This window comes from Arvicanthis niloticus, chromosome 8 (genome assembly GCF_011762505.2).
Source record: "Arvicanthis niloticus isolate mArvNil1 chromosome 8, mArvNil1.pat.X, whole genome shotgun sequence".
Taxonomy (NCBI): domain Eukaryota; kingdom Metazoa; phylum Chordata; class Mammalia; order Rodentia; family Muridae; genus Arvicanthis; species Arvicanthis niloticus.
Window position 1 is genome coordinate 3,682,033 of NC_047665.1, and position 26,241 is coordinate 3,708,273.

The window sequence follows — 26,241 nt, forward strand, 5'->3', positions numbered from 1 at the left end:
ATGACTGTGAGAGCTAGTGTACCATACATCTGCCAGCCTCAGTTACAATACATGAACATCGGTCCCCAAGCTGTTCCTTTTGTTCCCAAGTGGGTGGGGGCTGGGAGGATGATGCAGGTGCTTGGCCATCCACTGGGGTGAGCAGAAGTTGAATTCTAGCCTCTGGGATAATCTTAGGAACCCTTAGGCCTTCCAGGAGAAGCCTGAAGTCTACATGAGAAGGTTCTAGGCATTCTCCTACAGCTGAAGCCGATATGCAGAATGGTGCCTACCCTTACCGAAAAGCCTGAGACCCCACTCTTCATTACCCCAGTCCTGCATGACTGCCCCATCCTGACCCTTCCTGCACTAATCTCCTGTACCCGAATGAGCTTTGGATTAGCCTGGTCTTTGTGAGCTACTGAGATCCATGTCGACTTGAGGTGGCAACAGAAGCTTAATTGGGATTGAGTGAACAGCAAAACGAAATCAAGTTAATGAGTATTTCCTTAATACCTACTGTGTGCACACCTCCCCACTCCCCAACTGCTGTTGCAAGAAAAGGTGGGCAAAGCCTTGGACAAGGCCACCCTGTCAGCATGAGTGCTTTCTTAATGATGGTCTGTTTTATTTTCACTTACCAAGTGCTTCAGTTTTTTATCTGTATCTCATTCAACAACCCAATGCTGTCTCTATTTTTTAAAAAATTTACATTTATTGTTTTTTAACTATGTGCATGTATGTATGTCTGTGTGTGGGTATATACACCCGAGTACAAATACCTACAGATGCCAGAAGAGGCCGTAAGATCCCCCAGAACCATAGTTACGGGCAGTTGAGGGCAGCCTGATGTGAGTACTGGGGACTGAACTTGGCTTCTCTGCAAGAGCAGTGTATGTTCTTAGCTGCTAAGTCATCTCTCCGGTTTATTTTACTGAACCTCAGAGAGATGAGGTGTCTCTCCCAAACACACATGGGTAACAAGAAATGGAACAGGGATACATGCAAGTCAAAGCTGAGAGCAGCATGTTAGCTGAGAGCCCTTCAGTTGAAATGTTTCAGATTTTAGAGTTTTCAGATTTGGAGGTATCGCATAGATTTTACCAGTTCAACATCCCACATTGAAAATGTTCTCAGACAAGGAAAGTTCTTTGATATCATAACACTCACACATTTAGATTTGGGAAGACTTTTTTTTTCCTGTTTTATATTCTTGAGTAGTAGGGCTGCCCAGCCTGTGCCTCTCCTGTATGGGAACTAGACCACGAGGTCCCTCATGAAGCCTTCATCTCACGTTGTTGTGCATTTCTGCAGCATTTCTATCACCAGGTCCACCTTCCCAATCTCAGCCACTCAGAGGTTGGCAGCTCTGGAGATCCCCTGACAGCAGCCCAGCTCCATGTATCGAAGGGAGGTAGAAGCTGCTTTTCAGAGGGTGACCACTGGGAAATAGAAGGACTTTACTTCTTGCTGCTAAAATGGAGGGAGTCTGGGGCTTGCTGTCCTGAACCGTGCATCGCAAAGGCTGATGTGAAAAGCCTTCATCCTACTCAGTTCTCAGATCAATTAGGTCCAATTAGAAACCACCTTGCAGAACACTGGCCATCACTGGATTATTATTTGTTGCTTTCTGTGCCTCAGCTGTCAAAATACTTGGAGTTTTCATACCCCTCCCTGTCTATCAGGCTCTGATAGACATGACATTTTATAAGGAAAGGACTGAAAATGGACCAGGGTTTCAACTTAAAAATTCCATTAGGCTTGCAATAACACATGCAGGAAATCTGTTTAGCAGATCTGTTTGGGGGCAGTGAAACCCAGGAAAGGGATAAGCCCTTTCCAATTTAATGTTTCTTCCAGGGACTGATGATCAGAAGGAGACGGGCTCAGTGAGGGCTGGTGATGTGTTTTCCTGCAGTTTCTCTGTGAAGGCCGGCTTACTTCCCTCTTCCTCCTGGGGGCCGTGGTACGCTTTTGTCTATAATAGGACACTGGCTCACAGGGGAATAGCTGTGAGTTCCTTGATGGTGATTTTTCCTAGACTGGCTTTTCTTTAATTCTGTTCCCAAAGGGCCTCAGTGGATGAAGCCAATCCCCCAGCCAGCCCATATTATCTGGTACAGTCTTGACTGAATGTGTAGCGATGGCCAGAGCCTCTTTGACAAAAGATAGGGAAAAAAGAACATCCATTTGGCTTGTTCTGTGTACAACTGATTTTAACCATGTATGTTAGATGGAGGAGTGGCCCAAGAGACCACTGGAACATGACTGTATCTAACTTCTGCTCCTTGAAGGGATAGGAAAAGCTGCTGAGAAAACAACTGTTGTCATAAAAGAGGAGGGCTTCTAGAAACATAGGTAAGCCCCTGGAATATTATGGGCTAGCACAAGGCTGGAGTGTCAGGAAAATGTGGGGTGGAAAACTCAAAGCCAAGTTCATTTGGAGGACCCTTACTGAAGTCACTGTTGGTGCAGGGTCGTCCCCCCCCCCCCACCAAGCCCTGTAGTGGCTCAGGTGCAAGTGGGTTAAATAAGGGCAAGATTTGTCCAGTGGCATCATAGAAGGGCAGGCCAGTGGGTGAGAGAGATGAGCATGTATTCAGAGTCATGAGACTGAAGACCTTTAGGGCCTACTAAGCAAATAAAGAAGTAACAGCTGAACATATGTGTTTAGTTTCCTGGAGGGACTGGGGCATGCAGGGTGAGTCAAGATGAGTCCCATGGAAGGAAGTGGTCAGAAACAGAGTAAGATGCTGAAAGTAGCTCCAAGTCTTGGTGAGATCCTGGGTGTAACCTGGGAGCTGCTGTCTGTGAGGAATTAGGGGAGGTTAGCACCACTCATGAGCCCAGAATAAAATGAAAAGCTGAGCCAAACAATCACAAACCCATCACCACCACCTCTGGCTGTATACAGGTTCACAGGAGTGAGCCTGAAACAACCCAAGGATGTCAAAGATAAAAAGAACAGAGATCTTACAGTCAGTCACGGAACATGAGATGCAGCAAGGAGAGAAAGCACAAGAGAAAAGATGCTAAAAAGAGTCCCTTCAGAAGTAACCAAGGTGAGTCCCTCTGCTCCCAGTGATGCAGATCTGAAACACACGAAGGTCAAAATATTTAAGAGAATGGATACAGTTGCAGTCACAACCGGCAGCGTTGTGAATTCGTGCTAGAACAAGTAAGACTCACAAACAGGAACTATTGATTCTTTATTTTACTGTCTGAGTGTCTGTCTGTGCACCATGTGTATGTCCAGTGCCCACAGAGACCAGAGAAGGTTGTGGGCTGCTGTGGAGGTGCTGGGATCTGAATGGAGGGAATAAAACCCACTGCAGTTGTTTAACTGGGCTCTGTCATCTGCCTTGGTTTATGGATGTTTGTGTTTAGAAACCCTACTGTCTTAGGCTCCCATCGTCCGGCCTCTGCTTCTAAGTTAATCTCCAGACAGACTTGGCACTTTCCTACTAATCTCCATATATTGCTTCACTTGTCTGTTTTCCTTGCCTTTGAAGGCCATTCCTGGCCAAGACTCTAATGTCCCCCCTCCCAAGCTTTGGCCAGTCCAGTTCTGGAGCTTTAAAAAAGCCTGAATCCCACATTTTTTCTCTCACAGCTCCGTTTGCGTTTTCGTCTGTCTTGGATCCTCTTCCCTGTGATGGTATGCATGTGTTTTATTTCCTGTTTTCATAAGCTCTGTGCAACTCCAGAAGGATGTGATCTAAGGCATGTCTCCATTACAGGCAATTCACTTAACTTTCCTTTTTTTTTTCTATCTAATATGGAATATTTTGACCTATGCAATGGACTCTAGACATGGTCATTATTGGTGGATTTGTCTTTAGAGGACACAGACTGGGGATAATTGCCCAGTGTCCTGCCTCTCCGGGACTTGGCATCATGGCAGTGGAGAGGATGCAGATAGTTAACACACGTGTATCCCAGCTTTTGTCTCCAAGACAAAGGGTTCAACAGGGTCTGTTCTCCTGTCAGTCCCCTCTCTTTGATTTTTATGTCAATAGTACTTGATTATATCCAACCATTTGCACAAAGTGTGAGTATTTAGCAGGTGAATTACTTTTGACATGTGTATGCCCTGATCCATTCCTTAGACAATTCTATGACTTCATCCTTCAAGTGAGCTACTACCCCAAATCTTTCAACTCCAGGCTGTGGCTGACCTGCTCTCTATCACTGTATATTAATTAGTCTTTAATGTTTAAGAACTCAGCACAAGACAAAGCATGCATAGATCTTCTTTGTTTATACTTTGGTTCATTCAGGATATTTTGAAACTCATGTCATATGTATATTCATAGTCTATCATTTTAAGATAAAAATTAATTGTGTGTGTGTGTGTGTGTGTGTGTGTTAGGAAGTGCTATGTGCACATTAGTGCAGCTACCTGTAGAAGCCAGAAGAGGGCACAAGATCTCCTGGAGCTGGAGTTATAGGCAGTTGTGAGCTGACTGATATGGGTGCTGGGAATTGAACCTGGGTTCTCTGTGAGAGCAGTACTCGATCTTAACACTGATTCTATCTATCTGCAGTCTATTTTTAAAAATTGTTCAATATTATTCCACTTCACATGGATATACCACAATTTACCCATTTTCCTAGTAAGGGACTTGGGCTGTTGCCAATTTTTCCCTTATTGTAAATAAAGTGGTTATTTACATACAGAGTTTTTTTGTGAGTAAGGTAATGCATTAATTTCTCTTGCAATATGTCAAGTAGTGTTATTCTGTTGCAGGAGTGTAGACTCAAGTTAATCAAAGGCTAAGTCCATTTTTGAACAAGTTTTAAAGAGGATTAGTGCGTTAGAGTGTTCTGCAGTGTTGCTAACACTTAATAGACCCAGCTTTGATTTTCAGTCCCTGTGTTGGATGTGTACATTAGCTCAGGAGGCTTTGCTTTGCATTTCTCTGGTAACCAGTGATGTTGTTCACTACCTTATTTGAATTTTGAATGTTTAATTTCTTGTTTAAAAAAATCTGAATATGCTTCAGTTTAGAGACAACTATATACCTGCATTGTCACAGACTTTCAAAATCAATGCCCATCTTTTTTTTTTTTTTTTTTTTTTTTCCCTAGATAGCGTCTTACTGTGTAGCCCTGGCTGGCCTAGAGGTCACTATATAGACCAGGCTGGCCTTCAATTTACAGAGATATCTGCCTGCCTTTGTCTCCTGAGTGCTGAGATTAAAGGTATGTGCTACCATGTCCAGTCAAAATTTAATATGTTGATCAATTTAATCAACTATGGATTTCAATAAATTATCCCCACTTTATGGAATAAGAAACCTAGGTTCAGATATATTGCAAACCTCCCTTAAGTTTGATGCTTCCTATCCTGAAACTCAAGACCTCTACTTATGAGTCAGTGTTGAAGAGAAACCACTGCAAAAGGACACTTCATACCTTTGAATTTGATCTTGCCATTAAAAAATGTTATTAAAAATAGATGTTCATTTAGGTGTCCCATATAACCCACTGGCACTGCAGAGTTCAGTGGTTTTAGTTTATTGGCATACATGATTTACAACCATAACTATGTTGCACTTCTACTGTGTAGTACAACCTGGTCTATATAGTGACCTCTAGGCCAGCCAGGGCTACATAGCAAGATGCTGTCTAGGAAAGGAAAAAAAAAAAAAAAAAAAAAAGACGGGCATTGATTTTGAAAGTCTGTGACAATGCAGGTATATAGTTGGCTCTAAGCTGAAGCATATTCAGATTTTTTAAAACAAGAAATTAAACATTCAAAATTCAAATAATGCAGTTGCATTATTTGCATTTCTACTGTGATGCACAACAGTAACTATGTTGCACTTCTACTGTGTAGTCTCCTCATCACCCTTCCCAACTTCTTCAAGCTCTAAACAGCAGCAATTGAACCTCTATCATCATAGATTAACTTGTCTTGGACACTTTGTTAAGAACTGAATGATATAATCTATGCTCTCCTGTGACTGGATTCTTTCCATCCTGGCTATATTTAACACCTGTAGCAAAAGATGGTTTTAGTCCATGAGACTCCAGGCCTGTGCTGCCTGCCCCATCCCTCAAGGGTACTTGCGACTGAGCTCCAGATAGAAGTGGAGTGTCTCCTAATTCTAGGCCTTGCTTTTGTGGAAAGTAGGATTCTTGGTCTCCTTTCCCCCTCCAATGTTTTGTAAACTAAAAATAAATTAGCTAAATTTAGCTATCACATGTGTTTTGGGGTTAAGCCTCATATTAACACATGTTTGTGGGGTGAAGCATCATATTAAAACACATATGTAGTTATCAAAATCAGGCTAACTGGTGTTCTGCCACATCAAACTTTGTTTATTTTAGTTTCCTTTGAAAACTAAACTCCACCAAGCATTTTAACACCATCCTTACTCTTTTTTCCCATACTCTGAGTAAGCATGAAGTATTCAGAAGACCCAGAGGAAGACGGGAGCATAGATGGATCCTAAACAAGGGGAAAACCATCCTCTAACCCAGTTGGCCTGAGGCCCAGGGCTATAAAGAAATGTGTATTGTGCTAAGTTTAGCCCCAAGATTTAGACCTGTTTACCCCAGCAACTAATTTCATTTACCCAGGCCACTAAAACCACTAAAAACACTCCTTATAAGCTGATAACTGTGAGCACCTCTACCTTGTCAAGATCTCTAGCTGTGCATCGTGGTTTAAAGCAGTGGACTGGATGGATCTCTCTTCTGGACAGACACGAAGAACTCTGGTTCCTTTCAGACCGTGGGTGGTGGAACACAACACAGCCTGTCACTCCCAGGCATCTTACAGACAGATCTCTCCTAACTGTTTAGACTTCAAGCACTCGAAAAGAGTCAGAGAAAACAATTTTTTAAGGGTTAGAACTCTTTATTTTTAAATTAACTTCTTTTCCCATCAGCTCAAGCATGAAGCCTTTGACCTAAAGTCTGTCCTGCTAGCATAATGTGCGGGGGACAAAGTGGCACAGACATTCTTTATTTTTATTTTAAAGTGTGTGTGCGCGTGCTCGTGTGTGCATATGTGTGTGTGTGTGCGCGCTCGCGTGCATGTGTGTGTGTGTGAGTATGGTGCGCATGGGTGTATGCATGCGCATGTGTGCATGCATGTATGTGTGTGTGTGTGTATATGTGTGTGTGTGTGTGTGTGTGTTGCAGAGGTGTGCACATGTGTGCAGGTGCCCACAAAGGTCAGGAGAATTGCCCCTAACCATTTCACACCAGAGCTGGAGTTACAAGTAGTTGTGAGCTGCCTGATATGGGCACTGGTAGTAGAACTTGGATCCTCTGGAAGAGCAAGCAATACATGCTCTTCAGACCCCATTCAGGCCATGCTTAAGGAATAAATCACACACATTCAAAACCATTTATGAACATTTTAAGAACAGATTCCTCAAGCTTCCCAGTCATCCACTGTCTCTGCTCTAATCTCCCAGCACACAGGGGCTCCACAGGAAGCTCCAGGAACAGTGCTGAGTGCATTGCAGGGCACTGTGTGAATTATAAAAATCTGTGCTGCTCTAAAGATCAAAACGCCTACCCATCTGGGATATATAAATCCCATCACAGAATTTATGAGGGGGGTTATCATGAATTATGTGCTTGGTGTTGGGTTTGGCACGTAATAAATATAAACGGCCCTCTCAGGACAGTAGATTAGCATCCAGGGGGAGAGAAGAGCCAGGCATCTGTGGAATTTAAATGGGAAGATGCCCCATTCCTTTCAGAGAAGACGGAGCTCCTAATTCTGGGACGTGAAGAAGAATCCTTGTTTTTAAGCTGGTATGATCTCCTCCGGGGAGGTGAAAGCTGATTTATCTTATGATGGCTTAGAACACAAGGTGTGTAAATTTGACTCTCTGGAGTCACTATGTTCTAGGTCTTTCTCTCCACAAAGGGTCTATTTACTATATGCCAGCTGAGCTGCACCAGTGGGACCTGTGGTCTTGTTTGTCTAAATCTAAAAGAAGGTGGGAGGTTGCAAACCCCTATTTGCAACATACCTGCCCAAACATCCCATGCTTTAGCTTTATCTATACAACTCTGTGTCTCTCAGCTGCCTCTGAACCGGGAGCTTGCAGCAAGGGGAATACTTACCACCCTTGATCCTAACAGGGGCATAGCTAACACACCTCAGTGGCTACCCTGAGCAAAGCTGCACTGCAGACTGGGTGTGATCCAAAGGCATAAAGGTACTTTAAAAAAATGATTTACTGATTTTGTGTGTATAAGTATGTGCCCCTGACACACCAGAAGAGGGCATCGGGCCCCATTACAGAGCCACCGTGCAGGTGCTGGAAATTGAAACTCACAGCTTCTGGAAGAGCAGCCAGTGCTCTCAACCGTTGAACCATCTCTCCAGCCCCAGAAAGGCACTTTTTAATCTTCTCAGGTAGATCAAAACTCTTGAAAACAAGGGACATACTTGCAGGAGAACTGTCAGAGAAGTTAGAGGAAGAAGTTCTAAAAATAAGGCAAATGTGAGAGAGGAAACTGAAGTTTGATCAGAAGATCAAATTTTGATGCTCACGAAGACCGAGTGTGGCACTGGCCATGACTGTTACTAACACTTGAGTGCGCAGATCTGCATGGGAGATGCTTTAAATCAGTTTACCTCCGTCTGTCTGGTTTAAGTTTACAGTAAGTTTTTTCCCCCGTTTCCTCCACTCCCCTTCTGCCTATGATTGCTTACATTAGCATGTACAAACAACCAATAACACAGAAGCAATATGCAGTTTCAGGTGATTTTTAAATTGTGTTTCTACAACTAATTCGTTGTACTTCTACAACGAATGTTGTGTACCTTTTGAATTTCCCAGGCTGCACAGCATGGCTGATGAGTCCATTGGAAGGGTGCTGCTGTAGCCGACAATCTGTGTGTCCTCACACTCCTCAGGATATAGATTTCTCTCCACCCTTCTCCTAGACACCTGTGTTTTCTCTGTAATTACAAGAATAGACCAAGATTTGCTAGGGTGCTATCATGTATTCCTGCTCCCACCAAATGAAGGTAACTAGAGAGAAGGATGAACAGTCAAGAATATATTGGCTGCTCTTCCAGAGGACCGGGGTTTGGGTTCCAACACCCACACAGCAGCTCACAATCATCTGTACCTCCATTCTAGAGATCTAACACCCTCTTCTGGCCTAACAGACCCTGCATGTACACGACACACAGACATGCAGGCATACAGCCATGCACATAAAAAAATTTAAATTTTTAAAAAAAAATCTTAAAACAGTGACCACATGTGGCTAAGAAAGGCTCAGACATTGTCCAGTTTCAAATCCTTAAGGTGTCTGTCAGGCATGGCAGGACTCATTTAATATTCTATACTTACTCTATATTCTATACCCATTCTTTATTCTATACCCATTCTATACTCATTCTATATTTTACACCCACTCTGTTCTACATTCATTCTATATTCTACACCCAATCTACATTCTATACCTTTTCTGTGTTCTACACTCTTTCTACATTCTATAATCATTCTACATTGTATGCTTTATCTCCCATCCCACCACATTGTCTAGCATGTCTTCATGGCTATCTCAAGCATCCACAGCCCACAGTTCCTCTTATGGCTAGAGCAGTCGCATATGGCAGTTCCAGTCACAGAGACTTTAGAAAATGTCTAGGTAGGGCCTTTGGTGGGAGACTTGTGAGCAGTTGTTTTCTGTGGCCCACCCCACATTGTCCTGACCCTTTATCCTCTTCTTGCCTGGAGAGCCATTTTGACTGTTCCAGAGGCTACAATGTAAACATCTTAAGTTTGAAAGCTAAGAACAGGATTCTGGGTCCTGATACATTATAGAAATGTCACACCAGCCTTCTGAGTCTCCTCACTCCATTGATTCATTTTAAGCCATTGCAGTTTATCTTGTCTGTTACACTGTACCAACCTCAATTCCTGCTAATAAAACGCTCCACTTCCAGACTACTTTGCTGAGAAATGCTCAGCAAGATGGCTCCTCTCTCCCAGAACTTATACTTGGTGAACTTGACTTCTGCAGACAGGCTATGGCCTACTTCTTTATTTCTTTAAGGCATCAATGAGATTTAGCTTAACAACAAGCATTCTTTAATGTTCAGTTCAGTCTGAGGGGAAAAATCACTTTGTTTAGGTCCTTATTTGTAAGGTAAAGGGTGGTATTCACTCGGGAGGGGGCTGGTACATATAGGGCCAAGCACGGGGTTCTGATAGCTGGCTAATCTGGACTGGAGGGTAATTCTGAATCCATCTCATTTTGGAATTCTAAAATGAACAAGGGCTCAGATTGGAATAGAAAAGTTTACAACCTAGCTTACCAAGGAGAGGCACAGCCAGTCACCTGGCACCACAAGGACAGTTTCCTGTATTTGTATGTTCTTCCTTCTCTTCTATGAAAATTAAAGTTTTGTGTGTATGAGTATTCCATCTTCATGTCTGTCTGTGCACCATTTGTGTGCCTGGTGTCCACAGAGGCTGGAGGGAGAAGGCATTGTATTTGTATCCCCTGGAACTGGAGTTACAGATGGTTACAGGCTGCCATGTGAGTGCTGGGAATCAAACCTGAGTCCTCTGGAAGAACAGCATGCCCTTAACTTCTTACTCTCTCTAGCCCCCAGTCTTCTGTTTCTTTACCTAACAGATTATGATCCCAGCATATTCAGTATACCCAGTCAGTGCTGTGGGGTCAGGTCTTGGTCCTGTGAACTGTGCTCAGTGCCTTACAGCTGCGTGTGAGGGCCAAGTGCTTGGTCCATTTAGTTCACCTGCAATAGCTGTAAGGCGTGAGTCTGAAGTTCATTTCAGGGTTTCACTTAAGAAACCAAACTGAAATCTTAGCAGCCTGGTGAGGTCGATGATTTCCATCTGAAACCAGATGTGATAGCCAACTAGGAATCTGCAGGAGCTGGGCTGTGTTTGGCAGCTAGAGCCAAGTCTATCTGGAAAAGGTGGCTGTTCTTTTCCGGGAACCAGCATGCTGCAATGAGACCCTAAGACCTGAAGTGAAACGGAGCTCGCTTCCCTGTGACATGCACCCCACCACAGTTTTCATATGTTCTACAGATGTGAGACTAAGTGCTTTCACATACGTAAAGCTAATGAGTTATTAGCTGCAGGAGAACACACTTGGATCCTGAGCCGATCCGGCGTGTCTTTCCTCAGTTCCTCCCCTGTGAACTTGTTGAGCTGTGCAGATTCAAAATGGCACCATCTTTGAAACTGCTCAGTCTATAAACTTTGTGGATTGTGACTTGTAGAATATTTAGAAACAAGACTTTGGGTGAAGAGGTGGGTGGGTATAGACGCTTTACCTCTGAGGAAAGTCAGTTGCTCACTTTACACTGGTTTTCATCAAGTCTCCGGAGTCAAGGTTGACAATTATAAAGAGGAATTGTTATAGCACCTCATCTTTGCTGAGTATGTTTGGGTTGCAGTAACTCTGTATCACTATTTTTCAGTCCTTGCTGTTAGTAGATGCCGCAGTGGTTACTGGCACTGTTTTCAGTGGGAATCCTTTGGACTGTGCTGGAAACCCAACTGTGTAAGTCCGTGTGCGCCTTTGAGCGTCTCTCAACGACGGAGGCGATTCCTCACTGTTTCCAGCGTTTTCACAAGGAGAAAATCGAGCTTCGAAGAAGCTGAGCCCCTGGCAATGCAGCACAGCTGGTCTAGAAAACAGTGGGGGTTGGGGTGGGGTCCCACAATCTGTGCCTTTCCACATGCATGTGGTCCAGATGTTAGGGGCCTCCTGGACCTAAAATGGGGCTGGAAACACCCCCTCTATACATGAGAAGTGAGAGACCAGAGAGGCAGGGCCAATTTGCCCAGGTTAGCCTGGCTGACCGCAGCCCAGGCAGATTCCTCTAGGGAGGCAGTGGGCGGGGCATATAGGGAGCTATTGGACAGCTCGCCATCCCCCTTCATCGTTTGATTTTCTGGTTCCACAACATAAAGGAGAGTAAGTTCTGGAATAGACCCACCCTCTCAGCTTCCAAAGCATCACATTCCTGAAGAATTAATGGCTGTTTTCTCCTGTTCTGGAACACAGGGTGCTGGAGGTTGTGTTTACATTTTTCTCTTATCTCCGGCAGCCTCTCTTGAGTCTCCACTCCCCTGAATGTTCTGTTGGATAAACTTTGCCCGACTCTTCCCATGGTCCATATGAATGACCTTTCACCTTCTCTGTACCTCTGGACTTTCCTTTGCATAACATGTGTGAGTTGTGCCCCAAAAGCCTGTTTGTGCACTTCCCTCCTTCCTGGTCAACACTGAGATGCCTCCTCCATCCCTCCTGGTGCCGAGACATCCCTTATGGAGGATCAGTATTGTGGTCTCCCTCCCTTCATGAAAATTCTTTCATCATGAAATCTCTCAACCCTGAGTTCATCTTTTCTCTTCTAATAACAAATGTTTTACTGTAAGTTTACAGAAGGTTGAAGAAACACTGGCTTTAGATTCTTAATAATACAGAAAACAGTTTTGCTCTAAGCCCCAGGACAGTGTTTTATGGAATTTTCTTAAAAAAAAAAAAAAAAAGAACAAAGAACAGTCGCAATAGCCAGATCCATGGCTCTTGCTGTTTCCCTCCAGGCCCTAAATGGTAACCAGACATGAACTTAAATTCCCTGGCCCCTGTGGCCGCTTTCCCCTTCCCCTTTTTCTCTTGAGGTTCATTATTTTCTACAAATTAAAACATTCTGTTTGGAATGAGGGAGTATAAAGAGTCAGGGCAGCAGCAAGCTCCCATCGCTCAGAGGGAGTACATCTCAGGGACGGCTTCCTTGCCAGGTTTCTGACATGATTAATTGAAAGGAGCCTGGTTTATAGTTAGATGAGATCACCTTTGAAAGAACTCTTCCCTCGTTACCCATAACAGCACGGCTGAAAAACAATTTCTTGGGATAGTTTAGAGACATGGATATGTGAATATAAAGTTAAGTCCCCACGCTAAGATTTGAGTATTCCAGGACAAAGCAAAACCCAACTGAGCCCTGCTTTCTTACAGCTGGTCAGAAGGTGGAAGTCGCAGGTGTTAACACTCAGAGGAGAAGGTAGACTAATGAGAGGAGCATGGGAGAAGAGGAGGAGAGGAGGAGAGGAGAGTGTTGTGGATTGTTAACATGCGATTCCTCCCAGGGACGGGTGATGGCGTCGGCAGAGGGTGAGTCTTGTGTGTGCCTGAGAAAAATGGTGAGTGTATGGAGGTCATAGGAGGTGGGAGGAGATGTGCTTCTGAGTCCAGGATGGACAATGGAGGGAGTGGGGGACGGCAGGCTAGAATGAGAGGGTTCCTGCCCTCTGGGGAGAACCACAGTCAGCTATGACTCGATGACCATTGCCTTAGAAAGAACTCCTGTTCCAGTGCAGACTGCAGATTTCTTTTCAGAAGACCAGAATGGATTAATTCTAACATTCACCATCTCTTATGCAGCACAGGCCGTGGCCTTCACTCTACAGCCGCGAGATGTTCCTAGGTCCGAGCCTGTTGTCTGTGAGCCCTTCACATTCTGTTCCTCAGACATGATAACTCTCTCAGTGTTCTTCTGTCTGCTTGTTCACTTCTTTTCACTGCTCTCTTTGGCCTTTGTGTCATTCTTGAGCATCTGGACTTGGAACAACTTTAGTTTGACTTTCTTGTTTTATAGATAATGATCCACAAGCCCAGAGAGTTACTGCTCTCCCAATCAGGGACTGTCCCAGGCTCTTGGCTAGTTTTGTTTTTTTTTTTTTTTTTTTTTTGGAACTCCATGCCTCTCCCTGACCCCTGTATTTGGCTCTTCCAGTTGTACTGAGTCCCTGTACACTGGTCCCTAACTGCTTTCATCCTTGGGTTTATAGAGGCTCCAAATACCTGCAGAAAATGATTAATGATCCCTTTTATTTCCTGGCATCTCTTAATGCAAAAAGTCTTGGACAGCAACCAATTTAATTTAGACTCTAGAAACTTCCATTTTGTTTCAACCTGGCTTATATTAATGATATTTTTTAAATGCCTGAAGCTATGAAGTATATTTATGACCCTCAAATAACACTTTTTCCTTTTATAGAGTTGCATGGAATGCAAAATATAGATTGAAATACATACATACACATACACACACACACACACATATATATACTCTTTTATAGTTTCATATATATATGAAAAAGATTTCTCTTTTTTCCTTAACTTACTTAAATTTTGAAAAACTGATGACATTTCTCATTTAAATCTATTAAAATATTTTTGTATAATTGAATCATGCATGGTACCTACATTTTAATCTAGAGTGCAGTTTTCTGGAGTTGAAAGTTTCCTTTAAAATGAAATGCTGTGATTAAATTAAGGCTGTGCAGGTTATAACAAAAGGTTCTCTGACCGCCAGCTCTCTTCATTTTTTATATTTTAAAGATCTATTTTATTTTACGTGTCTGAGTGTTTTACCTTGTATTCATGAATGTGCACTGTGTGTATGCTGTACCATCAGGTGCCAGAAGAGGGTGTCAGATCCTCAGGAACTGTGGCTCTAGGTTGTAGAGATATGTGGGCACTGAGAACTTAACTTGGGTCCTCTGCAGGAGTGTCAGATGCTCTTAACAACCGAGCCATCTCCCACTGCTCTTGACTGTGGCCTTCTCTTTCCAGCTCCCTCCAGCACTTTCTATAGAATTTATTTCTGAGAGGAAACAGCCATGTCTCAGTCATTAAGGTGACAAGATACTGAAAAGTTAGGAAGAGATTTTATCTGGGTAGAAAGAATCTATTACAGAACTTTTGATGCAGACCAGAGTGGAAAGGACTTCCTGTCTCCCCTTTCTCTTCTGAATAATGCAGATGTTTTATGAAATCTATTTGCAGAGATGAAATTGATGTCCAGAAAAATAAACTAAGTTACCCCAGTGTCTTAGTCAGGGTTTCTATTCCTGCACAAAACATCATGACCAAGAATTAAGTGGAGGAGAAAAGGGTTTACTCAGCTTACACTTCCACATTGCTGTTCATTACCAAAGGAAGTCAGGACTATAACTCAAGCAGGTCAAGAAGCAGGAGCTGATGCAGAGGCCGTGGAGGGATGTTACTTACTGGCTTGCTTTCTTATAGAACCCAGGACTACCAGCCCAGGGATGGAAATACCCACAATGGGCCCTCTCACCATTGATCAATAATTGAGAAATTGCCTTACAGCTGGAGCTCATGGAGGCATTTCCCTAATGGAGTGTCCTTTGTGATAACTCCAGCTTGTGTCAAGTTGACACACAAAACCAGTCAGTACATGCAGTTAAAACAGATCAAGTCCTTGTGGCTGTTAAGGGCTAGGGGACATCCCGTGGGGTCTATTGCTTAGGTGAGAAAGTAGAGCACAGTGCAGGCAGCCTACCCTGGAACACTGGAATTCATGTTTCAATGTCCACCATGAGCTTTTACTTTCTTCTTGTGCGATCTGAAGAGGTGGAAACAGCACAAGAGCGTCTAAGATTCCCCAGGTGAGACCTTTCTCTGCAATATTGCAGAGATTCTCATGCTGAGATGCATGGGCCTGGTTCTGTCACAGTGACTGTGGGAAGTTGGTACACTAATAGTCTGATCTAGCATATGAGTTCCCATTGTCTTCTGTAACAACCAAAAATACCGTAAGACACTATAACTTTATTCTCTTACGGTTTTTGGAAAACAGAAGTTCAAAGCCAGGGTATTGGGAAGACATCAGTCCTTCCTGAAAGAGCTGGAAGTGAATGCACCCCTTGCTTCTAGCTCTCAGTAACTCCCATCCTGTGATTTGCAGCTCCTGCACATACTGCGTTCTGTATCCTTGGTCCTACTGCCGTCTCACTTCTGACTTTGTCAAATTTCTCTTTGCTTCCCTCTTTTGAGGGCGACCATGGCTGCAATTGAGGTCCACTAAAGTTATTCAGGAAAGACTCCCAGCATATAATCTTAGACACAGACATGTGTTCAAATAACTCACTTTTACATTATGGACGATCCCAGGCTATTACTGATCTTTCCATTCTAACCCTGGGTTTATCCCCTTCTGTCATATGCTTACGGGGATGAAGGGAAAGCCTGCAGGCAGGAGACCAGCAGATGAGTGTCTGCTTGCTCACCAGATCTGAGATGAAATGTTATAATCAGACCCTACAGAACAAGTGGCTAACTGGGTGCTTGAGCAACACTGAGACCCACGGTGACCACAGCACCATGATTGCTGCTGAGTTTGTTTATGAGAGGAACGAAAGCAGCCATGTTGGGGAGCCATGGTGGTTTGCACATCCTGGAAGCTATGTAGAAACAGCTGAGGAGAAATGCATCCCCCGGAGTGTAAACTGACTTTATGTTCAAACAGACCGCAAGGCATACACAGTGAAAAAAAAAAATCTTCCCAGGGTCAGGACTATGAAATGGCTTTCAAAACGTCCATCGTTTGTCTACTTGAGGACAAAGAAAGATGCCATTGTGATTTTTTCTGGCTGATTTTACCCCTGCATTTGGGCTGCTAAGGACACACAAGGAAATCATAGCACACAGCCATAATCATTGAACCTTGTGCTGGAGAAGGGTTCCCTTCCTGACCTAATTCACAAGCCAGGGAGGAGAGCAGTGGAGATGTCTTGTTAGTTCCAAGTCGGCAGTCCAGTTTAGATTAATGGGCACAGCAGCATGCCCTTCTGAAGGTACTCTTGGTTAGACTGGCTCTTCTTTTCTCCTGCGGCCAGACTCATCAGAGAGGCTTCCAGGTGCCATTTTCACTGTCTTGGGATACTTGAGAAGTGGCAGTGTCCTGTTGGATGTCCCAGCTGTCCATCCCCTGACTGCTGTTCTCTGTTCAGTGACCAGCAATGACCACGGTAGACCCTGAGGGGCTATGTACTGAGGCATCCTGTCTTGAATGTATCCATGGATGAGGTACATCTTCTCTTTGTCAAAAGCAATCAGCCTAGGAACTCCATCCCAGGACATAGTATGCACTAAAGCTCACATGACTCCATAACATTCAGTGATAGTCTTAGACAAGATTAGTTCCTAGGGTCTGCTGACTCTTGGACTTCTATCTCACCTTCGGGGTAGTGTGCAAGTATTGCTCCTACCATGTCAATTCTGCTCTGTACCTGTTCTTTCTGAACACACTTTCCCACATAATCAAAAGTGTGAAGTCCTGGTCCCCTGTGTAGGGCATTGGTTCCTTGTCTTAGTACCATTGCCTTGGTGTTGGAATTGACTTAGTTTCTGTGCCTAGAATGGTGGTAATTAGGTTTGTTCGATGGTAATTCACTGATTGAATTCATCGAAGCCTTTCAAATATTTAGAGAGTATTGTAGACCCAACTCAGACTCCACTTCTGGGAGGAAACAGTCCCTTCACCTCTCTGCCTCAGTGGACCTTTACTCTGAGCCTCTCTTCCTCATTGGAAGAGAAGTTGGACATGACTTTCCTCTGCTCTGTAGCACTCTTCTGACAGGGCGCTAGGACTGCACATTACTGATTCTCTGCCCTTCCCTCTTCTCCTTTCCGCTCTTCTCTCCTCTCCTATCTGTTCTTGTGGTGCTAGGAATCAAACCCAGGGCCTTGTGTGTGCTAAGTAAGTGCTCTACCCACGAACTACATCCCTACCCCTTATGTTTTGAGACAAAATTTTTCTATGTAAGTTAGGCTGGCCTTGAACTTACCTTCCAGGCCAGTCTGCCCCCAAAATCATGATTTTCTTGCCTTCAACTCCCAAGTGGTGCAGTTACAGGTGTGCATTACTACCCGTGTCGTTATTACCATGATTTTGCAACTGAAGATCCAGTGGAAGATTCTTTAATTGAACATTCTTTGAGATCAATAAATAGTATAGTAATAATACTAATACTAATACTAATACTAATACTAATACTAATACTAATACTAATACTAATAATAAATGTGAGATGGAGTCTCACCATTTAGCTTTGGCTACCCTTTAACTCATTATGTAGACCAGGCTAACCTTAAACTCACAGAAATCCCTCCCCCTCTCTGTGCCTTTGTCTCCTGAGCGCTGAGATTTAAAGATTCCATTTGGAGGAGTGTTTACAGAGTGGAAAAATATATTCAATATAGGTGTTTCCCCGCAAGACTAAAAGAGACACTCTCTGAATCCCCACTTCTGGTGGTGAAATCAGCAAGTAGACTGTGCCAGAAGACGGTCACAGGTGACTGTAAGCCTCTGCCCACTCCAGTCACTTATACATAATTAGTCATGGTCCCGGGCTGGGGTAGGAACATGAAAGTCCCCAAAAGTCCATGTGTAGACACTTCCCAACCCAACTGTGTCCCGAGGTGGGACCTTAAAGGATATGTGGAGATCAAGGGTCTGGCCTCATAAATGGGTCAACACTGTTTGTGGGAGTGTGTTTGTTATAAAGCAGCTTCAGTCTTTTCCGTGGTGGGAAGGCAAAGAGTTTGAGAAGTAAAAGGCGTGGTCCTTGTCTGGCTGTTCTGTCATGGCAGAGTATCACAGGCTGAGTAACTCTCAGGTTGGAAGCTTGTCTGGCTCACAACTCTGGAGGCTGGACAGAGGTCACGGGCCACATCTGGTGAGGCCGGTCCTCCTTTGCTTGACAGCAGGAATCACATGGTAGGAGCCTTCCGTCTCATTTTATGGGCACGAGAGTTAGAGAGAGCTTGAAAAGTGCTCATCTGAAGGAACCTTCAAATGGGGTCCCAAGTTGTCCTTGTAGTCAAGGTACATGCCCAGATGCAAGTCTGGGTTAGCAGAACGGCTTGGCAGCAAATGGGCAAACTTGGTTACTTGTTTCATGGAAGAGCTCAGGCATGGTCAGCCTGTGCTCACTGCTAACAGAGGAGAAATGCCATATGACAAGAAGCAAGTGCAACTCTTGTAAAGGAAATACTTCAGAAAGAACATAAGAGCTGGGAGACAGGAGGGCTCTGAGGCTGACCTCCAGATACAACATGGCCCTTGAATTCACAGCGGCTCTGTCACCTGCAGAAGGCTGAGCCTGTTAACCTTCCAGCGTGGGTAGTGGAGGGACTCATGTTGGCCCACCTCTATCTGAGGAGTTATTGCTGGGGGAGAGGGAGCCATTTCTCTTCAGTGATATAAGCATTGGTTAAATTGTTTATATTCCAGTCAATAACCCTATAGGCAAGTCCATGCAAGCAACTCCAATGAAATTTAATAGGCTATTTTTCAAAGGGTGTAACAAAGATGGCTCTTCAGTTAAGAGCACTGGTTGCTCTTCCAGGGGATCATGCTTGATGGCCAGCACTCACATGATAGCTCACAAGTATCTGTAACTCCAGTTCCAAGGCACCCAGCGCCCTCTTCTGGCTTCCACAGACACTGCATAAACATGATGCATAGTACATGCAGGCACAACATCCATATTCATACAGTAGATCTTTAAAAAGTTTTTAAAAGGAGAATGAATGTAGGAGGGAAACTTCTTGGTAAGAAGAATGGGGACAAGAGGCAGAATAAGAGAAGTGGGTACAAATATCAGAATCCATCATATACATGTCAAAGAATTAATACAATTATTCCATAAAAATGATTGGGTGTCCAACCTTTACATTACATAAGAAGAGGCTTAGATGTCAGTATATAAGTATCTCACAAAGGTGCTAGAACTGAAGACAGCAGTGTAGAGAGTAAGGCAGCCTCAGAATCGATGAAGAAAGGAAAGGAGGGATGGAGTGGGAGAGGGAGAGAGGGAGAGGAGGGAGAGGGAGGAAGGGAGAGAAGGCAGGAGAGAGGGATGGAGGAAGAGAGGGAGGGAAGGGAGGGGGAAGGGAGGGAAGACAGGAGACAGGGAAGGAGGGAAGGACAGAGGGAGGTGATGAGGGAGGGAGAGAGAGGGAGAGTGGGAGAAGAGGCTTAGATGTCAGTATGAACAGCACTGGAAATCTGTAGCAAGACAGGGAAGCCTAATGGTCTATTCCTTGCGCTTAAAATATTCTGTCGACCTACTCTTTGGCATCCCCCCCCTCGCACACACACCATTATCTTAGCTCTCTATTTGTGCTGTACGTATTAAGTAACCTGTTTTTACCTGGTTCTGACTTCTGAGAGGTTATGGGTATAGAGCTACAGAAGTCCGTGAGGCTCCCACATCTACTTGGATTATCCCGTTGTTCCTGTCTTGGCCCTAGGGGACACCTGGTCTTGTCTGTTTCTGAGAACCATTGGCCACTCTTGACCCACACTCACTGACCTGCTGAAGCATGATATGTTGTTGAAACATGAGTTGTGGTCAGTCATTAGTTTTCTTCAACTGGTGCATGAAAACCTAAGGTTTGCGCAACCAAGCACCACCAGCAGCAAACAAGCTGGGTGCTGGCAGCCGAGCGGCCATTGCTGGTGGACTTTACTCCTCCTGAGATCTAACCCTGGAGCTGACATGAGGATCACCTCATTCCTCCATTTATCCTGAGAGCAAAAGCAAAAGGTGACATTTCATTCTCAGCTGCTGTCCCTAAACCACCAGGGCCTGAGAGCCTCTGATAGATTTGTCCCATGGCCTTTCTTCCCTGTCTGCACAAATTAACCCCAAGGTTTTGTTTCCTTTGGCTTTAGAGGTGCCTGGGGCTGCTGCCTGCATTCTTCTGCGGTGGACTCACCCCTCAGTGATTCCCCAAGGCTTACTAATCTGGCCACGTCCTGTTTTATGGGGCTTGGGTTCTGAAGCTCCATACTGCTTTTGTTTCAGCTTGCATGGAAATAATTTGCTTTTCCCTTTCAGCAGCCTTGATGGTCAGCGCCTTAAATCTGCTCCGCAAGCAGAGAAAAGCGACTTCACTCCTTAGCTGCCAGAGAGGCCTGATGTCTGAAATCTGAAGGACCAGCTCTGAGTCTGTACCCACGCTGCTGCGCCTCCTGCTATGCCCTGCTCACAGAGCCTTTGCCTTCCCAGCTAGTGCACCCCTGTGTGTCCATTCAGGTGCATCCTTCCACAGATGGCGGCTGTATTTTCAGTTTACATCATTTTCAACATCTGCCTTCCCTGTTCTAAGATGTTCTGCACATGTTTGTCATATTTTTCTTTCTGCAGGGCCACTCAGGATTCCGGAAGTATGGGCACAAGCTGTTAGCATTTTGTCTAAGCTCTGCTCCACAGTTACCTGGCAAAGGCCGGGTGTGCCTGACTCACTATAAAAGGGGCTGCTCGCACCCTTCCACTCTCTCTTGCTCTTGCCTTCTTGCTCCTGCTCTGTCCTCTCGTCCCTTCCCCCCCTCTCTCCACATGCTCATAGCCAGCATCTACATCTTACCTCTCCCCTCCCCCCCAACCCCGGCCTATCTCTGTCTCCACTACCCCCTCAACTCCTCTTTCCATGCCCTGAATAATCTCTATTCTATACTATACCGTCTTGTGGCTGGTCTCTCAGAGGGAAGGGATGCCTCAGCGTGGGCCCACAGAGGCACCCCTCCCTCACACCTGAGTAAACATCCACCAAACATATTCTTCTCCTTTATATCTTTTTATAAAACACAACATTTGATGTCATGACTCGGATCTTTCACTCACCCCCTGTTCAAAAATGATATGCTCACAGTATCTCCATGGCTTGGTTCAGAGAACAGAAAGGCTATCCCAAATGCTTCTATCCTATTGGCCTGCTAGGTCACTTAAGTACCAGTCTTCAGACCATGCTCCCTTCACTGTGGCACGCGGCTTTCTCAGATTTGAATTCTGACTGTAGAAGCCATTTAACAGTTTGACTTCTAGGTGTGTGTTCTTGTCTCCTAGCTTCAGGACCTGGGTCTGTGAGCATGGAACAGAGATGCCAACTATTTGTGGACTTGCAAATCCAGTTTTGGGAATGAGAGCCAGTCGTGCCTGACTCTGCTGGGTGGCTGTGGTGGCCTACCCGGGATCAACTGGACTCAACCTGGGCTCTTGGGCGGTTCCAGAGAGCAGGTAAGGTAAGGATTAGAAAGAAGTGTGGAGGAGCTGGGTCACCGAATCCCGAAAGTATCCTTTGTGTGGTCCTTAGGGCTGGAGAAAATGAGTGCCAGAAAAAGCAAGGTCTCGACTTATTGCTTAAAATCTGCTTTTCATTTCCTTTTGGGTAAGAGCTTTATTGAGATGTAATCACCACACCATGCAATTTACCCATTTAACATGTATAATCTGGTCGGCGGTTCACCTGTGACTGGCGAGCCTGCTGTACGATGCGCAAGGTACTAACTAAACCTGTATTTTCTCAAAACGGTAATAAAAAGTGCGCAGCTCGGTGCTTTCACGTGGGTGCAGTCTATCCAGCAGATTGTGACCATATTTGCATCCTTCTCTGTCCTCTCTAGAAGGTTCCTAACCATTGGCTCATTCTCTTCTCGTCCCTTGCGCTGTGTATTTTCTCATCCAGTCTTTTTCTATTTCCCTCCTCATTTCTAGAGGCTTTAGCTCCGCCCAGGCAGGATAATGCCTGTCTCCACAGATGCTCGGTTTGAGGCTGTTGTGGTCTAACTCTGAAATGCTCCCCATAGATATAAGTCCTGCATGCTCAGTACTCAGCGAGTGGCTCCATTTTGAGAGGTTCTGGAAAGTTCCAGAGATGAGGCCTAAGGGAAGAAGATTTATACTCTCCCAGATTATACCTGACTCCCAGTCTGTTCCTTGTTCTCTGCTTCCTTCCTCCTGTCCCACGAGCTCCTGACTCCATGGTCTTCTGACCAAGTTCCTGGTCAACCCCCTGGAAACTGTGAGGAAAACAAGCTCCTCCCACTGCCTTTGTTTGACTACAGCGGTAGTGATGAGCGCAAAAACAGCATAGCGTTGGGAACAGGAAGCAGAGCAGGTGTCAAGGGACTGGATCACTTAACCAGATATGGCTGTTTCTCTCTACCCCAGTCTACAGACTCCCAGTGGACTGCTGTCACAGTCCCCATGAGTTTGCAGAGGTGAAGAGCGAGAACATTTGGCCCCAGGCGGTTAGGATTCTGAGTTCTAACCTGTGTGACCTTGAGAAATGACATGCCTTCTCTGAACCCATGAAGGATGACAGCTCGGCAACTCTGGTCCTTACAGCACTGAGGATGCTGTGGAGTCTGTCTCCAGCAGAGCCTGTGTCTCTAGGATGCTGTGGAGTCTGTCTCCAGCAGAGCCTGTGTCTCTAGGATGCTGTGGAGTCTGTCTCCAGCACAGCCTGTGTCTCTAGGATGCTGTGCAGCCTGTCTCCAGCAGAGCCTGTGTCTCTAGCTGCCTGCCACAGACAGCTTTTCTCCCTTTCCTGCTCACCACACCCAGCACACACTCTCTTGCGAGGATGGAATTTCCTAACGCCTGGGGTCTTAGACCCATGTGGCATAAGGAAGGGCAGAGTGGAAGTCTGTGCTTTGGGTGTGCAACGAGCCAGGGCTAAATTAGTGTGAAAGCCTTGTCTGCGAGTTTACAAACACACAATTACAGCTCGCGCAGTTATCTAAATCCACTTTCTTGCCTTATAATTTTATGGTTAGAAGCATTACAGTTGTTTTTAGATTTTTTCATTATAACTACAGTAGCCACAGACGGAACCCAATAGTGTTTGTTTATTTGTGTAACAAATTACACCCCTCAGCTAGCTTCACTGTGTAATTTGCATTGGGTGTATATTCTAAAAAAAATAAAAAGGGAGTATACATTGGTCTGAGGGTCTTCTTTTTAAATTCTATTGTCTTTTCCAAATCATCTCTTGACAGTATAATTTAAGAAACAAACTGTATATACAGGGTATGATCTGATGTGGAAACTATACATATACAATAGGACAGGTAGCTGAGCCAAAGTTCCAGTTCCCCACGTAGTCCCGGATGGCTGGGGAAGTCAGCTGACTTTACTTTCATCACCATCATCACCATCATCACCATCATCATCAGTATCATCAGTTTATTTACCCACAGAGTGAACTCTGATAATTCATTCTCTTTGTCACTCTGACAGGAGCTAGGGTCATCTGGGAACGAGAGCGTCAAGTGAGAAGATGCTTTCGTCAGACCGGCCTGCGGGCAAGTCTTTGGGTGTTCTGTTAATTCATGATTGATGTGGGAAGACCCAGCCTGTCATGGGTGGAGCCACTCCTGTGCAGGTGGTTCCAGGTTATATAGAAAGCCATCTGGAAAGGCCATGGGGCTCAAGGGTAGCCGTATTCCTCCTTGGTTTTGCTTCAGGTCCTTCCTCCAGGTTCCTGCCCCGTGTTACTTCCATGATGGGCTGTGGTTGGGATGCGTTAGCCAACAGACCTTTTCCTTTACAAGATGCTTTTGGTCAGTGTTTTATCACAAACACCAAGCTGTGGCAGTTACTGGAGGAGGAATTTGGCATCAGTCAAATTCCTTAGTCTGATGTATCCGATAAGATTTTTTAAATTTTTTAATCTTTTGACTGGCTTATTTCACTTAATGTCTTCAAGGTCTATTCACATTGTATCATGATTTTCTTCACTTTTGATGCTGAATAATATTCTATTGTATGTGTGTGCTGCATTTTTAAATACACTTATCCAATGCTGATGAATATCAGTGGCTTTTCTCTTTTAGGTGTTGTAAATAGTGCTTCTGTGAAGAAGGCTGTGCAGCATCGTTTGAGGATACATCTTCAGTTCCTTTAGGTAAATGTCCAGAGGAGAATTACTCTGTCATGTATGCAAATATACAAATTAACATTTATTTATTTACTTATTTTTACTGGTAATTTTTAATTTACATTTCAAATATTGTCCCCCTTCCTGGTTTCCCTTCTGCAAACCCGTATCCCTTCCCCCCTCTCCCTGCCTTTATGAGGGTGCTCCCTCCCACTCCCACCTCGCCACCCTAGCATCTCCCTATGCTGGGGCACCGAGTTGCCACAGGGCCAAGGGCCTTCCCTCTCACTGATATCAGATAAGGCCATCCTCTGCTACATATGCAGCTGGAGCCATGGGTCCCTCCATGTGAACTCTTTGGCTGGAGGTTTACCAAAGAGTACAAATGAACATTTTAATTGCTCAAGGAAGGGCCATACTATTTTCAGTAGTGACTGAATATTTTACATTCCTCCTGGTTTCTCCACATCCCCACCAGCTATGAGCTTTTTGTCATCCTAATGACCCATGGGTGTATTTCATGAGGAATTTTTACTCTTCTGGTCATTTGTGACATGATCATCTTTTATGCTGTCCATTTGTACAGACTGTGGGAGGCACTCTGGCTTTTAGCTTGGCTATGGTTGCTGTAGTTCTGATCCATTCTCTAGGCATTCTGGGTAATGATATCTTCCCAGATACAAGATCTACAGCGTTTTTTTCTTTCATTTTTGCCCTGAGCTTCTGAAATTCACTTTTAGTTTCAACCTCAAAGCATACTCAATGCATCCTTTGTAAACTGCAAGGTAACACATAGAAGAATCGTTTTCTGAGTTGTGCTGAGTTCAAACCAGAAAGTGTCTGAGCTCCTCTACAGGTTTGAAATACTACCTGAATATACATTAAAAATAGCTTAAAAGGCAGAGAGTCTGTCCTTCTCAGCACATTAATTTTTTTTTTTAATGAGGTAACTTTATGCCCTTGAATCCACAGAATCTGGATGACTTTCTTTGCATCACCACTGGAAATTCGTTGTGTGAGTGAGGCACTCCTGTCAGCGGGGCTGGCTAACCAGGGGCCCAAACAACAACTCCTTGGAAGCTCCAAATGAGGACAAATCACTCCATGTGTCTCTGGCTTCCCAGCGCCCCCTGGGCTTCCCTGGAGACCTTTCTTGCTCGTGGCCACCCAGGAGTTTTGCCTGTAGAGGAGTTTATCCATCCATGTTACTTTTACTTTGGTTCCATCTATGGAATAAATGTATCTTAAGAAGTGGTAAAGCTGAATTTATTTAAAAGAAATCAAAGATAAGCAATACGTTTGGAAATATGAACGCTTAGGAAGTTGGATGGGATGGAATCTCGTCTTTCTAAACAATAGAAACCTCTTTAATAAAAGTTCAGTTCCTCACACCGAGTCTAGACCTTTCAAGTGTCCTGCTAAGATCAGATGGCAACAGATGGCTTTCTAAGGAACAACACCAGGCACTGCTTACAATTCACATCTCAGGGTGTGTCACTACAGTTCACTATAGCAGGGAATGTCATCCCTCCTGTAGACCAGGTTGACTGGGCTCAGACCCATGCTCAGGGGCCTGTATCTCCCCGCGGAGAAGATGGGAAGAGCTGCAAAACTACTTCTGGTTCAAACATTCCCCTTGGAAACTTCCGAGTTTGTGTTCTGTAGCTTAGACATGAGAGGTATTGTAAGTCTCTTGTGACTGTTGGGCTTACTTGCAACTTTGAACAGGAAAGTATGTTAATT

The 26,241-nt window shown here is 44.5% G+C and overlaps 1 long non-coding RNA gene across 7 annotated transcripts in view; it reads left to right on the forward strand.

Moving 5' to 3' along the window:
- Positions 1-25,751, forward strand: part of LOC117713514 (uncharacterized) — a 32,726-nt gene extending 6,975 nt beyond the window's left edge. Inside the window, exons 1-4 of one of the 7 annotated variants that reach the window (XR_013112012.1) lie at positions 2,861-3,041; positions 12,976-13,131; positions 21,684-24,525; positions 25,471-25,751. This is a non-coding gene — a long non-coding RNA (uncharacterized LOC117713514). Of the gene's footprint in view, positions 1-2,860; positions 3,042-12,785; positions 13,132-14,759; positions 15,435-19,793; positions 20,382-20,403; positions 20,785-21,683; positions 24,526-25,470 lie in introns of those variants that run through there. The other 6 variants (XR_013112013.1, XR_013112011.1, XR_013112015.1 and 3 more) reach the window with 6 other exon arrangements.
- The last annotated feature ends 490 nt before the right edge of the window (positions 25,752-26,241 follow it).